The sequence below is a fragment of the Triticum aestivum genome, chromosome 5D (genome assembly GCF_018294505.1).
Source record: "Triticum aestivum cultivar Chinese Spring chromosome 5D, IWGSC CS RefSeq v2.1, whole genome shotgun sequence".
In the NCBI taxonomy this organism is placed as follows: Eukaryota; Viridiplantae; Streptophyta; class Magnoliopsida; order Poales; family Poaceae; genus Triticum; species Triticum aestivum.
This window is the reverse complement of record NC_057808.1, coordinates 9349899-9365390: the sequence shown is the minus strand read 5'-3', so window position 1 is coordinate 9365390 and position 15492 is coordinate 9349899. Positions and strand designations below refer to the sequence as shown.

The following is a 15492-nucleotide window of genomic DNA, read 5'->3' as shown; positions in this document are numbered from 1 at the left end:
TACCGGGAGTTACGGGAATTCACCGGGAGAAGTAATGGGCCTTATTGGGCTTTAGTGGAGAGAGGGGAGAAGGGCCAAGAGGTGGCGCGCGCCTCCCGCCTGCCCAAACCGAATTGAACAAGGGGTGGGGGCGTGGCGCCCCTTCCGTCTCCCTCTCCCTCTCTTTCCTTCTCTCCTACTCCGAATAGGAAAGGGAATCCTACTAGGACTTGGGAGTCCTAGTAGGACTTCCTATGCTTGGCGCGCCGCCTCCTCCCTCCCTGCTTTATATACGGTGGAGGGGAGCACGCCAAAGGGACTCAAGATTTGTCTTAGCCGTGTGCGGTGCCCCCCTCCACAGTTACACACCTCGGTCATATCGTCGTAGTGCTTAGGCGAAGCCCTGCGCCGGTAACTTCATCATCACTGTCACCACGCCGTCGTGCTGACGGAACTCTCCCTCGGCCTCAACTGGATCAAGAGCTCGAGGGACGTCACCGAGCTGAACGTGTGCTGAACGCGGAGGTGCCGTACGTTCGGTACTTGGATCGGTTGGATCCTGAAGACGTTTGACTACATCAACCGCGTTACTAAACGCTTCCGCTTTCGCTCTACGAGGGTACGTGGACACACTCTCTCCGCTTGTTGCTATGCTTCTCCTAGATTGATCTTGCGTGATAGTTGGATTTTTTTTTGAAATACTACGTTCCCCAACAGTGGTATCCGAGCCAGATCTATGCGTAGATGTTATATATATGCACGAGTAGAACACAAAGAGTTGTGGACAATAATAGTCATACTGCTTACCAGCATGTCATACTTTTATTCGGCGGTATTGTTGGATGAAGCAGCCCAGACCGATATTACATGACCGCGTTCATGAGACTGGTTCTACCGCCGTGCTTTGCACACAGGTGGCTAGTGGGTGTCTATTTCTCCAACTTTAGTTGAATCGAGTTTGGCTACGCCCGGTCCTTGTTGAAGGTTAAAACATCACACTTGACGAAAAATCATTGTGGTTTTGCTGCGTAGGTAAGAACGGTTCTTGCTAGAAGCCCGTAGCAGCCACGTAAAACTTGCAACAACAAAGTAGAGGACGTCTAACTTGTTTTTGCAGGGCTTCCTGTGATGTGATATGGTCAAGATGAAGGGGAAAGCGACAGAAAACAAAAATTTTCCGACCTACGCACCAGCCCAGGACCACTATGGAGACTGCATACATGGTTTGATCTTTTTCGTTACCGACTCGTAGCGCAGCGGGAAGTAGAGTCGATGACGATCGGCGGTGCAGATCCCCGCAGCTAGGATTTACAACCTCCCAACCGCGAGGATGTATACCCTCATCTGCTCCTCAGACAGCCCTCCGGGAGGCGGTCGAACAGCCCCCCGGACGGTGTCGCGGACAGCCCTTCGGGAGGACCTTCGAAACTCGAACGGTCACTCGGACAGCCCTTCGGGAGGACCTTCGAAACTCGGACGGTCACACGGACAGCCCTTCGGGAGGCACTCACGAACTAAGACCGAAACTACGATCTCTCTACAGAGTTGCACACATACGGTGTCATCTATCCGGCAGGGCTTCGCCGTCCAGAACTAGTTCCTGCCGGAACCCAGACAGCCTTACGGCTCTACGAAACTCTTTTCGTGGGAGGGAGAGAAGAAGCCAGATAATGCATGGCATGTGTATGAGAGCAAGGGATGAGTGTGGAGGGCTGCCCCTCCACCTCTATTTATAGGAAATCCCAAGGGGGTAGGGTAGTTTCACAAAAAACCCAAAATGCACATGAATGAAGTCCTTCCACAAGGACCTAGGAGTGAAACCAAGGAACAAGAGGGTCCCCAAGGGGGGATACCCCATGTGGCCGGCCACACCCCCATGAGGGGCCCAAAAAATGGCTCCTATCCATCCATGTCATCCCCAAGATCTTTTGGTGCAAAGCCCCAAAAGGTGGCTTTCCATAAAGTAACCATAAAGCTGATTTTCACTATTCACGACGACATTTTTCAGCGTCTGATCGAACTGAAAATATTTATGTGGGCTAAGAACATTTCCAGTACCCACTAAAATGATTTTCAACGCGTTCCGAAACAATTCCGGTTTTAGTGATTTTCATCTGCGAAACGCATCTGAAGTGGCTCCGGCAGCTCCGGAACATTTCCGGTTTTTATCTCAGAAAATTCCAAAAAGCTTCCAGAATGATTCTGGCATCCTCCAAGAATTATCAGGCATGTGCCGAAACCAATTTGACTTAATGGTGTATCCCGAAACAACTTTTCGGTATCATCGAAACTTATCCGATGACCTCTCTCTGCGGTACGATTCCGCTGTCCGAAACTTTTTCGGTGATTTTCTCTCAGACTCCCTGTCTAGTATTCAGAAGATAGATGACCCTTAAGCGTGTGACCCTATAGGTTCGGTGAAGTATAGACATGACCCGGAACCCCTTCCGATCAATGATCAACATCGGAGCCGTGGACACCCATATTGACCCCTATACCCACACGAATAAATATTCGAGTGAACCTCCAGTTGCCGTGTGCTATTCCTGTTGCTTCGCGATATGATACAAATACCCGAGGTGAGACATGTTGGCATTCCCGTGGATCAACAACTTGTCCACTATGCTAGTTACCTCGTTACCGGTATTGTTCTCTTTTCTCGTTATCGTGTTCCGGCATCCCCGTGATCAAATCACAAAGTGTCTGGCCAGACGATGATGGATACTGTAACACCGAGAGGGCCCAGAGATATCTCTCCATCGTCGGAGGAGCAAATCCCAATCTTGAGCTATCAAGTTACTTGACACACTTTTCCATGAACCCGTAAGCCGCCGTAATAGCCACCCATTTACGGATGACGTTTAACAAACCCCAAAGTTCATGAAGCAAGCATGAAGAAACTCGATACTCTCATGGTCTAAGGAATCATGCAAACGTTAACCATCTCTGTGTTATGTACCAATAAACTTGTGACGAATGAATCTCATAGCATAACATCAATCCGGGTCGATTCAACACAAATGTTCTCTTAACATTGTGCCCTCAAAGTTGCTGGCATAGACATGCCCATGACCAGGAAAACAGAATCATCATGCAACACTTGAGCTAGTCTTAGAGGCCAGACTAGGAATACTTCTTACCGTTTATTATTCCACACGTGCATTTGAGTCTTCCTCCGAGCCTCGTGGATATTGTAGACTCGAGAATCATTGCAGTTATAGCATGGAACATAAACATAATTATGAACTCGGAGATAAATAATATCATTTATTTTTGCCTCTAGGGCATATCTCCTACACAAGACGTGATGATATATAAATTGTTGTATGAGATGATCATGTTTTGTAACAGTTATCGGCAACTAGCAGGAGCCATATGGTTGTCGCTTTATTGTATGAAATGCAATCGCCATGTAATTGCTTTACTTTATCACTAAGCGGTAGCGATAGTCATAGAAGCAATAGTTGGTGAGACGACAACGATGCTTCGATGGAGATCAAGGTGTCAAGCCGATGACGATGATCATGACGGTGCTTTGGAGATGGAGATCAAAGGCACAAGATGATGATGGCCATATCATATCACTTATTTGATTGCATGTGATGTTTATTTTTTTATGCATCTTATTTTGCTTAGTACGATGGTAGCATATTATAAGATGATCTCTCACTAAATTTCAAGGTACAGGTGTTCTCCCTGAGTATGCGCTGTTGCTATAGTTCGTCGTGCTGAGACACCACGTGATGATCGGGTGTGATAAGCTCTAAGTTCACATACAACGGGTGCAAGCCAGTTTTGCACACGCAGAATACTCGGGTTAAACTTGACAAGCCTAGCATATGCAGATATGGCCTCGGAACACTGAGACCGAAAGGTCGAACGTGAATCATATAGTAGATATAATCAACATAGTGATGTTCACCATTGAAAACTACTCCATCTCACGTGATGATCAGACATGGTTTAGTTGATATGAATCACGTGATCATTTGGATGACTAGAGGGATGTCTATCTAAGTTGGAGTTCTTAAGTAATATGATTAATTGAACTTTAATTTATCATGAACTTAGTCTTGATAGTTTTTGCATATCTATGTTGTAGATCAATAGCTCGCGTATAGCTCCCCTGTTTTATTCCTGATATGTTCCTAGAGAAAACGAAGTTGAAAGATGATAGTAGCAATGATGCGGACTGGGTCCGTGATCTGAGGATTTTCCTCATTGCTGCACAGAAGAATTATGTCCTTAATGCACCGCTAGGTGACGGACCTATTGCAGGAGCAGATGTAGACGTTATAAACGTTTGACAAAGCTCGGTATGATGACTACTTGATAGTTTAGTGCACCATGCTTTACGGCTTAGAACCGGGACTTCAAAAACGTTTTGAACGCCACGGAGCATATGAGATGTTCCAAGAGCTGAAATTGGTATTTCAGACTCATGCCCGAGTCGAGAGGTATGAGACCTCTGACAAGTACTTTGCCTACAAGAAGGAGGAGAATAACTCAACCAGTGAGCATCTGCTCAGAATGTCTGAGTACTACAATCGCTTGTCAAGTGGGAGTTAATCTTCCAGATAAGATAGTGATTGACAAAGTTCTCTAGTCACTGTCACCAAGTTACTGGAACTTCCTGATGAACTATAATATGCAAGGGATGACGAAAGTGATTCCCAAGCTCTTCGCGATGCTGAAATCGGCGAAGGTAGAAATCAAGAAAGAGCATCAAGTGTTGATGGTTAAACAAAACCACTAGTTTCAAGAAAAGGGCAAAGGAAAAGAAGGGAAACTTCAAGAAGAACGGCAAGCAAGTTGCTGCTCAAGTGAAGAAGCCCAAGTCTGGACCTAAGCCTGAGACTGAGTGCTTCTACTGCAAAGGGATTGGTCACTGGAAGCACCCCAAGTATTTGGCGGATAAGAAGGATGGCAAAGTGAACAAAGGTATATGTGATATTCATGTAATTGATGTGTACTTTACTAGTGTTTATAGCAACCCCTCGATATTTGATACTAGTTCAGTTGCTAAGAGTAGTAACTCGAAACGGGAGTTGCAAAATAAACAGAGACTAGTTGAGGGCGAGGTGATGATGTGAGTTGGAAGTGATTCCAAGGTTGATAAGTCACCATCGCACACTCCCTTTACCTTCGGGATTAATGTTGAACCTAAAATAAATGTTATTTGGTGTTTGCATTGAGGATGAATATGATTGGATCATGTTTATTGCAATACAATTATTCATTTAAGTAAAAGAATATTTTTGTTCTATTTACATGAATAAAACCTTCTATGGTCATACACTCAATAGAAATGGTTTATTGAATCTCGATCGTAGTGATACACATATTGAAGCCAAAAGATGCAAAGTTAATAATGATAGTGCAACTTATATGTGCCACTGTCGGTTAGGTCATATTGGTGTAAAGCGCATGAAGAAACTCCATGCTGATGGACTTTTGGAATCACTTGATTATGAATCACCTGATACTTGCGAACCATGCCTTATGTGCAAGATGACTAAAACTCCGTTCTCCGGAACAATGGAGCGAGCAACTGACTTATTGGAAATAATACATACTGATGTATGAGGTCCGATGAGTGTTAGGGCTCGCGGTGGGTATCGTTATTTTCTAACCTTCACAGATGATTTGAGAAGATATGGGTATATCTACGTAATGAAACATAAGTCTGAAACATTTGAAAAAGTTCAAAGAATTTCAGAGTGAAGTGCAAAATCATCGTAACAAGAAAATAAAATTTCTACGATCTGATCGTGGAGATGAATATTTGAGTTATGAGTTTGGTCTTCATTTGAAACAATGTGGAATAGTTTCACAACTCACGCCACCTGGAACACCACAGCGTAATGGTGTGTCCGAACGTCGTAACCGTACTTTATTGGATATGTTACGATCTATGATGTCTCTTACCGATTTACCATTATCGTTTGGGGTTATGCATTAGAGACAACGGCATTCACATTAAATAGGGCATCATCTAAATCCGTTAAGATGACACCATATGAATTGTGGTTTAGCAAGAAACCTAAGCTGTCGTTTCTTAAAGTTTGGGGCTGCGATGCTTATGTGAAAAAGCTTCAACCTGATAAGCTCGAACCCAAATCGGAGAAATGCATCTTCATAGGATACCCAAAGGAAACTGCTGGGTACACCTTCTATCACAGATCCGAAGACAATATATTCGTTGCTAAGAATGGATCCTTTCTAGAGAAGGAGTTTCTCTCAAAATAAGTGAGTGGGGGGAATGTAAAACTTGATGAGGTAATTGTACCTTCTCCAAAATTGGAAAGTAGTTCATCACTGAAATCAGTTCCAGTGATACCTACACCAATTAGTGAGGAAGTTAATGATGATGATCATGGAACTTTAGATCAAGTTACTACTGAACCTCGTAGGTCAAACAGAATATGTTCCGCACCAGAGTGGTATGGTAATCCTATTCTGGGAATCATGTTACTAGACCATGACGAACCTACGAACTATGAGGAAGCGATGATGAGCCCAGATTCCGCCAAATGGTTTGAGGCCATGAAATCTGAGATGGGATCCATGTATGAGAACAAAGTATGGACTTTGATTGACTTGCCCGATGATCGGTGAGCCATTGAGAATAAATTGATCTTCAAGAGGAAGATGAACGCTGATAGTAGTGTTACTATCTACAAAGCTCGAATTATCGCAAAAGGTTTTCAACAAATTCAAGGTGTTGATTACGATGAGATTTTCTCACTCGTATCGATGCTTAGAGTCTGTCCGAATCATGTTAGCCATTGCCGCATTTTATGAAATTTGGCAAATGGATGTCAAAACTGCATTCCTTAATGGATATCTCAAAGAAGAGTTGTATATGATGCAACCAGAAGGTTTTGTCGATCCTAAAGGTGCTAACAAAGTGTGCAAGCTCCAGCGATCCATTTATGGACTGGTGCAAACCTCTCCGAGTTGGAATATACGCTTTGATAGTGTGATCAAAGCATATGGTTTTATACAGACTTGTGGTGAAGGCTGTATTTACAAGAAAGTGAGTGGGAGCACTACAGCCTTTCTGATAAGTATATCTGAATGACATATTGTTGATCGGAAATGATGTAGAATTTTCTGGAAAGCATAAAGGAGTGTTTGAAAGGAGTTTTTCAAAGAAAGACCTCGGTGAAGCTGCTTACATATTGAGCATCAAGATCTATAGAGATAGATCAAGACGCCTGATAAAAATTTCAATGAATACATACCTTGACAAGATTTTGAAGTAATTCAAAATGGAACAGTCAAAGAAGGAGTTCTTGCCTGTGTTGCAAGGTGTGAAGTTGAGTAAGACTCAAAACCCGACCATGGCAGAAAATAGAAAGAGAATGAAAGTCATTCCCTATGCCTCAGTCATAGGTTCTATAAAGTATGCTATGCTGTGTACCAGACCTATTGTGTACCTCGCCATAAGTTTGGCAAGAGGGTATAATAGTCATCTAGGAGTGGATCACTGGACAGCGGTCAAAATTATCCTTAGTGGAATAAGGATATGTTTCTCGGTTATGGAGGTGATAAAGAGTTCATCGTAAAGAGCTACGTCGATGCAAGCTTTGACACCGATCTGGATGACTCTGAGTCTCGATCTAGATACATATTGAAAGTGGGAGCAATTAGTTAGAGTAGCTTCGTGCAGAGCATTGTAAACATAGAAATTTGCAAAATGCATACGGCTCCGAATGTGGCAGATTCGTTTACTAAATTTATCTCACAAGCAAAACATGATCACACCTTAGTGCTCTTGAGTGTTAATCACATAACAATGTGAACTAGATTATTGACTCTAGTAAACCCTTTGAGTGTTGGTCACATGGCGATGAAAACTATGGGTGTTAATCACATGGTGATGTGAACTATTGGTGTTAAATCACATGGCAATGTGAACTAGATTATTGACTCTAGTGCAAGTGGGAGACTGAAGGAAATATGCCCTAGAGGCAATAATAAAGTTATTATTTTATTTCCTTATATCATGATAAATGTTTATTATTCATGCTAGAATTTTATTAACCGAAAACTTGATACATGTGTGAATACATAGACAAAACAAAGTGTCCCTAGTATGCCTCTACTAGACTAGCTCGTTAATCAAAGATGGTTAAGTTTCCTAACCATAGACATGTGTTGTCATTTGATGAACGGGGTCACATCATTAGGAGAATGATGTGATGGACAAGACCCATCCGTTAGCTTAGGAGAAATGATCGTTTAGTTTTATTGCTATTGCTTTCTTCATGACTTACACATGTTCCTCTGACTATGAGATTATGTAACTCCCAAATACCGGAGGAACACCTTGTGTGCTATCAAACGTAACAACGTAACTGGATTATTATAACGATGCTCTACAGGTGTCTCCGAAGGTGTTTGTTGGGTTGGCATAGATAAATGTTAGGATTTGTCACTCCGTGTATCGGGGAGGTATCTCTGGGCCCTCTCGGTAATGCACATCACTATAAGCCTTGCAAGCAATGTGACTAATGAGTTAGTTATGGGACGATGCATTCTGGAACGACTAAAGAGACTTGCCGTAACGAGATTGAACTAGGTATGAGGATACCGACGATCGAATCCCGGGCAAGTAACATACCGATGACAAAGGGAACAACATATGTTGTTATGCGGTTTGACCGATAAAGATCTTCGTAGAATATGTAGGAGCCAATATGAGCATCCAGGTTCCGCTATTGGTTATTGACCAGAGATGTGTCTCGGTCATGTCTACATAGTTCTCGAACCCGTAGGGTCCGCACGCTTAACGTTCGATGACAATTTGTATTATGAGTTATGTGATTTGATGACCGAAGTTTGTTCGGAGTCCCGGATGAGATCACGGACATGACGAGGACTCTCGAAATGGTCGAGAGGTAAAGATTCATATATTGGAAGGCTATATTCGGATATCGAAAAGGTTCTGAGTGATTCGGGTATTTTTCGGAGTACCGGGAGTTACGGGAATTCACCTGGAGAAGTAATGGGCCTTATTGGGTTTTAGTGGAGAGAGGGGAGAAAGGCCAAGAGGTGGCGCGCGCCTCCCCCCTTCCCAAACCGAATTGGACAAGGGGTGGGGGCGCGGCCCCCCTTCCGTCTCCCTCTCCCTCTCTTTCCTTCTCTCCTACTCTGAATAGGAAAGGGAATCATACTAGGACTTGGGAGTCCTAGTAGGACTCCCTATGCTTGGTGCGCCCCCTAGACCGGCGGCTCCTCCCTCCCTCCTTTATATAGGGGGAGGGGAGCACCCCAAAGGGCCTCAAGATTCGTCTTAGCCGTGTGCGGTGCCCCTCTCCACAGTTACACACCTCGGTCATATCGTCGTAGTGCTTAGGCGAAGCCCTGCGCCGGTAACTTCATCATCACCGTCACCACGCCGTCGTGCTGACGGAACTCTCCCTCGGCCTCAACTAGATCAAGAGCTCGAGGGACGTCACTGAGCTGAACGTGGAGGTGCCACTTGGATCGGTTGGATAGCGAAGATGTTCGACTACATCAACCGCGTTACTAAACGCTTCCGCTTTCGGTCTACGAGGGTACGTGGACACACTCTCCCCGCTCGTTGCTATGTTTCTCCTAGATAAATCTTGCGTAATTGTATGAATTTTTTTAAAATACTACGTTCCCAACACCTTCGCTGTGGGTCGAAGAACCGCCGGCTTTCATTGTAAAAGGTTTGGTGGACGATGTAACAGTTCTTTGATCCAATAAAGCGACCGAAGTTTTAAGAAAGACTGCTAGCCGGTGCATTCGAGCCAAGCCCACCCAGTGTCATACACGGCGCCACCTTGTCAAGACACTATACGTACAAATTCTAACAGATGCCTACTATGGTACACACCAACCCCCCACCGTCATCGGAAAACTCGTCGGCACAGTTCCCCAGGAGAGCATGACATGACGAACGCAACATCCTCCCGTACCTTTCCCCAACAAGACCGGAGCCACCCTTCGTCCTCCCCTACTTTGAGCGCGTGATGGCCACAACGCTCACACGGATCGTAGAAAATGCATGCCTACCCCGAAAGTGCTAATCTGGTCCCGAGCACAGATGGACCCTATATCCACATCGCCCATTCACATCAAGATTCGAACTGCGTGTTGTACAGACCGTTGTATATCGATCGATAGCAACCCGTATTTCTAGTAACTGTGACGGGCACCGTTAAAGCTCCGCCCGCACAGATGTCTGACGGCATGACCTGCATGCGCCTCATCGTTCTCTGATGCCGGCGACATCCTACCTCTGATTCACTCCCCGATTGTGGTCGCAGGGTTATTACACATGCCACCACCTTCTAAAAGTGTTTTTCATTAAATCATTCTTCTGTTCTTCCTAGTCCACTATCTCTGTCTATCCACCTATCCTATGGCAATGGTGTATCCAGCTTGCAATCAATCCTTTCCTTCCACCCAACCCTCACACACTCTTTGAATTTCAAACAAGTAATTGTGCACTCTATTTCATTTCAGAAATGTTCCTGTCAACATCACGAACTGCTTGCCAAACATCAACACTACAATATACAAGGTGAATGTCAGTCTAAAAGCATAGAAATCTTGACTAATTCCTGAGAGGCTACAACAGGGTGAATATCTGCACCCACAAACTGCCGTATTTCTGTAGTTAACTCTCCAAACAAGGATGCTCTGTTCACACCAATGCCACGAGCACCAATATAGCAACCATCTTCAGCCTAGGCACTTCCCCAACAAATCTTTCCGCAGCTTTGTACAATGGAACCAACAGGTGAGCATCGTAGGCTGAGTACTTCAGTTTTTAGTTTTAGTGAAATCATACTGAAACAACTGAATATGATATTCATCAGCAAACAAAGATAAAACACAATAAGTATTAAATATCATCTGCGATCACAGGAACAATATTTGCAACTGACAATGGATTAATGACTTAGGTAATGCCATGCTTACATGCATATCATCAATTTGCATTGCAACTTTTTATCTTTTTTTTTAGAACGAAGGCTCGAGAGAGAGCCCGGCTTTGAATTAACAAAGCCATCAACCGGCCAGGAGTTACATCGGACAGCACCTAACAAGAGGAAAAAGAAAAAGACGGCAGATACATGGTGCTACTAGACAACTTACAAACCTCAACAACACCAAGCACTACAACATAATGGACAACAAAGCTTCGCTTGATGTCGATGAAGTCCCCAGCCGCAGAATGAGCACCATAGGTGGAGCGGAAGCACTAACAAGATGAGACCCATCATAGGCAGGGAGCTTTGTTCTTTGAACGAAGGCTCGATGAAGTCCCCGCCCCCAGCTGAGACGAGCTCGCCTTGGAAGATCCTCGCCCATACGCATAGAGCCACACACGAAGGGATGATCTAGCTACGTCGGTAGAAGAGGCAGTGCAGAGGAGAATGTGTTCTTTGCTTTTTTGTTGAACCAAGCAATTCAAACCCCTCGAGGACAGCGCCATGATCAGAAGAACCAAGGCTAGACCAAAACTGATGTGATGAGGTTGTTTGCATATCCAACATACGCAAGTTGCAGAGCGAGTATGCAAGATTTTGTACAATTGGCTTGTTTGTTGCAGTATAACAGGCCCATCCCCAACAGTTTCAAGAATGTTGCAGCTATTAAACACCCGGTTAAAGTATGAAGTTCTCTTTTATCTGCACTATTATATATCTACAATATTAAGTAAACAATTCTTAAACCGAAAGATGTGAAGTAAAAAAGGAAAGCTGGACTGAAATTGCATCTTCAGTTTAAATCGGGGTGATCCCCCTAGAAACTACTGTCCATTATCATCACTTGCTTCCTCCAGAGCATCTGGAAAGGGCGCGACAGGAAGGTGTTTGATGACCGGCAGCGTCTGATGTTGGTCTTTGTGCTTATCATGCAAAGGATGCTCAAACGCTGGACTTCAACAACAGAATATAAAATTGTATTATGCCATCTAATTTAGGCGTTTCTCCCTTTACCCCAAATATTAAACTTCACTGAACCTTTCAAATTCCTTAACTGAATGTTCCTCTAAAAAAGTTGAATGGGCATGACTGTAGGCACAGTAGTATGACCAGAACTATGGACGGTGAAACTACAGGTTGCTGGCGATGAGACCAGTACTTGCCATATAAATAATCTTACAGACTGTAAAAAAATTACATAGTGATACATATAGACAGTACCTCTTTAGTCTACGACAGAGCCTGCGCAACTTCATATTAGTACTTGCTAAGACGTAGTATGTATCGTTCCAGTGCTCTTTGCCAAATGATATGTTATTGGGCTCTGCCGCGTCATGTGCATACAAAGGTGCCTGAAACCCCAAACTGATTAGCTCCCAAATAATTACTAACCAAACAGGAACATGATGAAGGATTCCAATAGCTTAATTAATGTACAAGTAAGCATTAATAGCAACATTTCAGCATGAGAAATTGAGGATTAAAGAGGAATCACAATATGTGGTATCACTTACCTTAGACTGAAGGCAAATCAATGACTGAACTTGGTTAAGAAGAATGGAGCCACCGATTATTCCAAATCCTTTCTCCTAGGAGTACATGTTGCAGAAATCGTACGCCTCTCCGAGCGAGTCAAAACTGATACCCGGTTTCAGGACAATGGCATTGCCCGAGGGGTTCTCAGCAAAAGCCCTCGCTGCTTTCTTGAAAGCACTCACGCAAGACGGGCAAGGGGCCCTGCTGGGTGCCACCAGCTCTATCATGAGGCTGAAAATGTAACTCCTCCAAAAAGAGTTCAGACAATTGTTCTGTAAACCAAAAATCACCAGAAGTATGACTCATACCACGCAACATTATTTTCACAGCTGGGAGGTAACACACTATCATCCACGTTATTATCATAATTCTTAACTACTTCCCCATTCGATCAGATTTTCCTAAAATGTTGCAAAAGCAGTAAGAACTGTACTAAAATGATTCATAACATGCAGAATTATTTCACAGACGGCAGGTAAGTGCACACTATCATACATGTTATTGTCAAACTTCTGAATGCTTGCACATCGGTCACGCTTTACTACCATGGCGCAAAAACTAGTAAGAACATTACTATTTTTGAATTTCTACCAACCAATAGCCCATACATATCTCAGCAGCACCTTTGCCATGCCAAATGGATTGACTGCACAATTTGTCATACTGGTACTTGCATCCGTATGATAAACATTGTTTACTAAGTATCCCAAAATTAATAAATAAACAAGCAACACGAGCAAGACCGCACACACAACGCGAGATTTGTTCCCTGCAAAATCAGAACGAACCTCTTAGACCATCCTGGCGCTTGAGGGTTCATTTCCCCTGTCAAGATTTCTGATTGTCTCTATGCTCTGCAATGTACCACCCGTTGTCCTCTACTCGGAAAAGTTTAATCAGAGCAGGGCACTCGCACCGACAAGACCTTGTGTTCTCGACCCCAGCTTTACCCTGCAGAAATGTTCACACTTTAATCAATACCAACACTGGAAGTACACCCGAACATAACTGAATTACCGATCACAAAGCAGCAACAGCAAAATTAATAACAAACCGAGCATGCACAAACTATCTCCTGCATGCACTCTGTCCTTTCGGCATTTAGCCATCTCTTGCCATACCGGATGCCAAAAACCTTCTCCCACAAATACAAGTTGTAGAAGTCATACGCCTCGGCCAGAGTCGAAAGTAGTGCCAAGAACCGGTGTGATCGCATTTTCAGATGGGTTCTTCGCGAAACACCTGACTGCCTTCTCAAACGCACTCACACGAAGTGGGCACGGTGTTCTGCTGGGGGCGGCAGCACCAATCCCTAGCCTGCAAACACAGGCAACACAAACCATGAAATTTCTAACTGCATAAAGCAATCAACAGGCAAAACAGAGGCACATATAGCATGATTTTTTTCTAATCGCAGGGAGCAATCAGCCTACCAACACAGGCACATATACTATGAATTTTCAAAATGCAGACACCAAACAGACTGCAAACACCAGTACATAATTTAGTAATTTCCGTAATGCAGAGAGCAACCAGCCTGAAAAGACAGGCTCTCATATAGTATGAATTGTCTAAATTCAGGGAGCAAACAGTCTGCAACCACCAGTAAATAAATCAGAATTTTTTTCACTACAGAGAGTAATCAGTCTGCATTTGTACTTTCAGAGACTATAGACGCCTGAATTTTGTGAATGCATAGAAAAAATCAGCGTGCAAACACAGGCAGACACAGTAGGAAATTTATTAATGCTGACAGCAATCAGCACTTGCTCCAACTGCATGATTTATTCAGTCATTTCTACTTTGATTTCCTAATAAGTCACAGAATATCTGGTGTAAGGCAAGGTTACTACTTCACCAACCTTTTGTTCCACACCGGTGCTTGGGGATTCATCTTCCCCGCGGACAGCTTCGACGTTGGCGGCGAGCTCTCCCTTCTGTTCGCGGCCGCCTCCTTCGCCAAGAAGATTTGTGCTTCGCCGCTGTCCACCGTCTACTGCTGCGCCACCTCCCGCTCCGCCTTCGGTGCCACTTCCAGATCTGCCACGGCAGATACATTGACAGCCATAGGAGCCGGCACCAAGCTATCCCCTACCTCCTCAAGCAGACTGGATCTGAATCTTGCAACAAATCCATCCTCTGGATCAGCTAACGGGAGGGCTAAAAAATGGAGGCAGCATCGCCGGAAAAATCTAAGATCCACGTACCTGCTGATTGGCTGATCCATGGCGGCTCGCCGGCGGCGCTAGTTGCCTCTGTCCCGGAGTCTCCAGCTTCCAAACGACCGACGCCGTAGCGGAAAGCGAATTTCCTGGTACACGGATCAGACGGGAACGCGGATTCTGATCCACGTCTCACCACGCAAGACACCGACGGCCGTCCACTATGCCCGGCAGTGAAGACCCACCACCACCACCCAACGGTGCCGCGTAAGTATTTTGCTACAGTACTCGATTTTCTGACCGACCGCCTGCGCGCGTATAGAACTATGGCACAGATCCTTGAGCGCTAGCCGACGACCTAGATAACGAGCTCATCTGAGCTCGCGCTCAATTACTCCACGTTCTGCCTACTCCGCATTCAAGACGCATCACCCTTCGTCCTCACCTACTTTGAGCGCGGGATGGCCGCTACAAGCATCCGAAAACGTGCTCGCCGTCCAGGACCAGCAACAGAAAACGCGCTCGCACTAACACGAGTATAATTGGAGCGTATATATAGCTACATCAAGTTCACACATGCATAGATAATTTCACACACGTTTTGCGGCAACCACCCAAAAGCTTTTGCTTTCCTTACAAACAAGGCCAATTTTTTTACAAGTCGCATCAACTTTGGCTAGAAATTTTAGCAGCATAACACGTCAGATTTGAGAATCAGTTATGTATGGTATAATAATTGAGATATCACATACATATATGTGTGAGCAAAAATACAACTTGTGTGCTTCGCCTCCTCCTAGCATCAATACCAGGATTTTTGATCTCTAAGAGCTAGCTACTTG

At 44.4% G+C, this 15492-nt stretch overlaps 1 long non-coding RNA gene across 3 annotated transcripts; it reads right to left on the bottom strand.

Moving 5' to 3' along the window:
- Positions 1–10968: 10968 nt before the first annotated feature.
- On the bottom strand, positions 10969–14917 carry LOC123119099 (uncharacterized). 3 transcript variants are annotated; one of them, XR_006458428.1, is made up of 6 exons: positions 14696–14917; positions 14351–14602; positions 13543–13805; positions 13277–13439; positions 12467–12760; positions 10969–12304 (listed from the first exon to the last, which is right to left on the bottom strand). It is a non-coding gene; the product is annotated as an uncharacterized lncRNA (long non-coding RNA). The 3 variants fall into 3 exon arrangements; XR_006458427.1 differs by having other exon boundaries at positions 13277–13805; XR_006458429.1 differs by having other exon boundaries at positions 12467–12719; positions 13277–13805.
- Between the last annotated feature and the right edge of the window lie 575 nt (positions 14918–15492).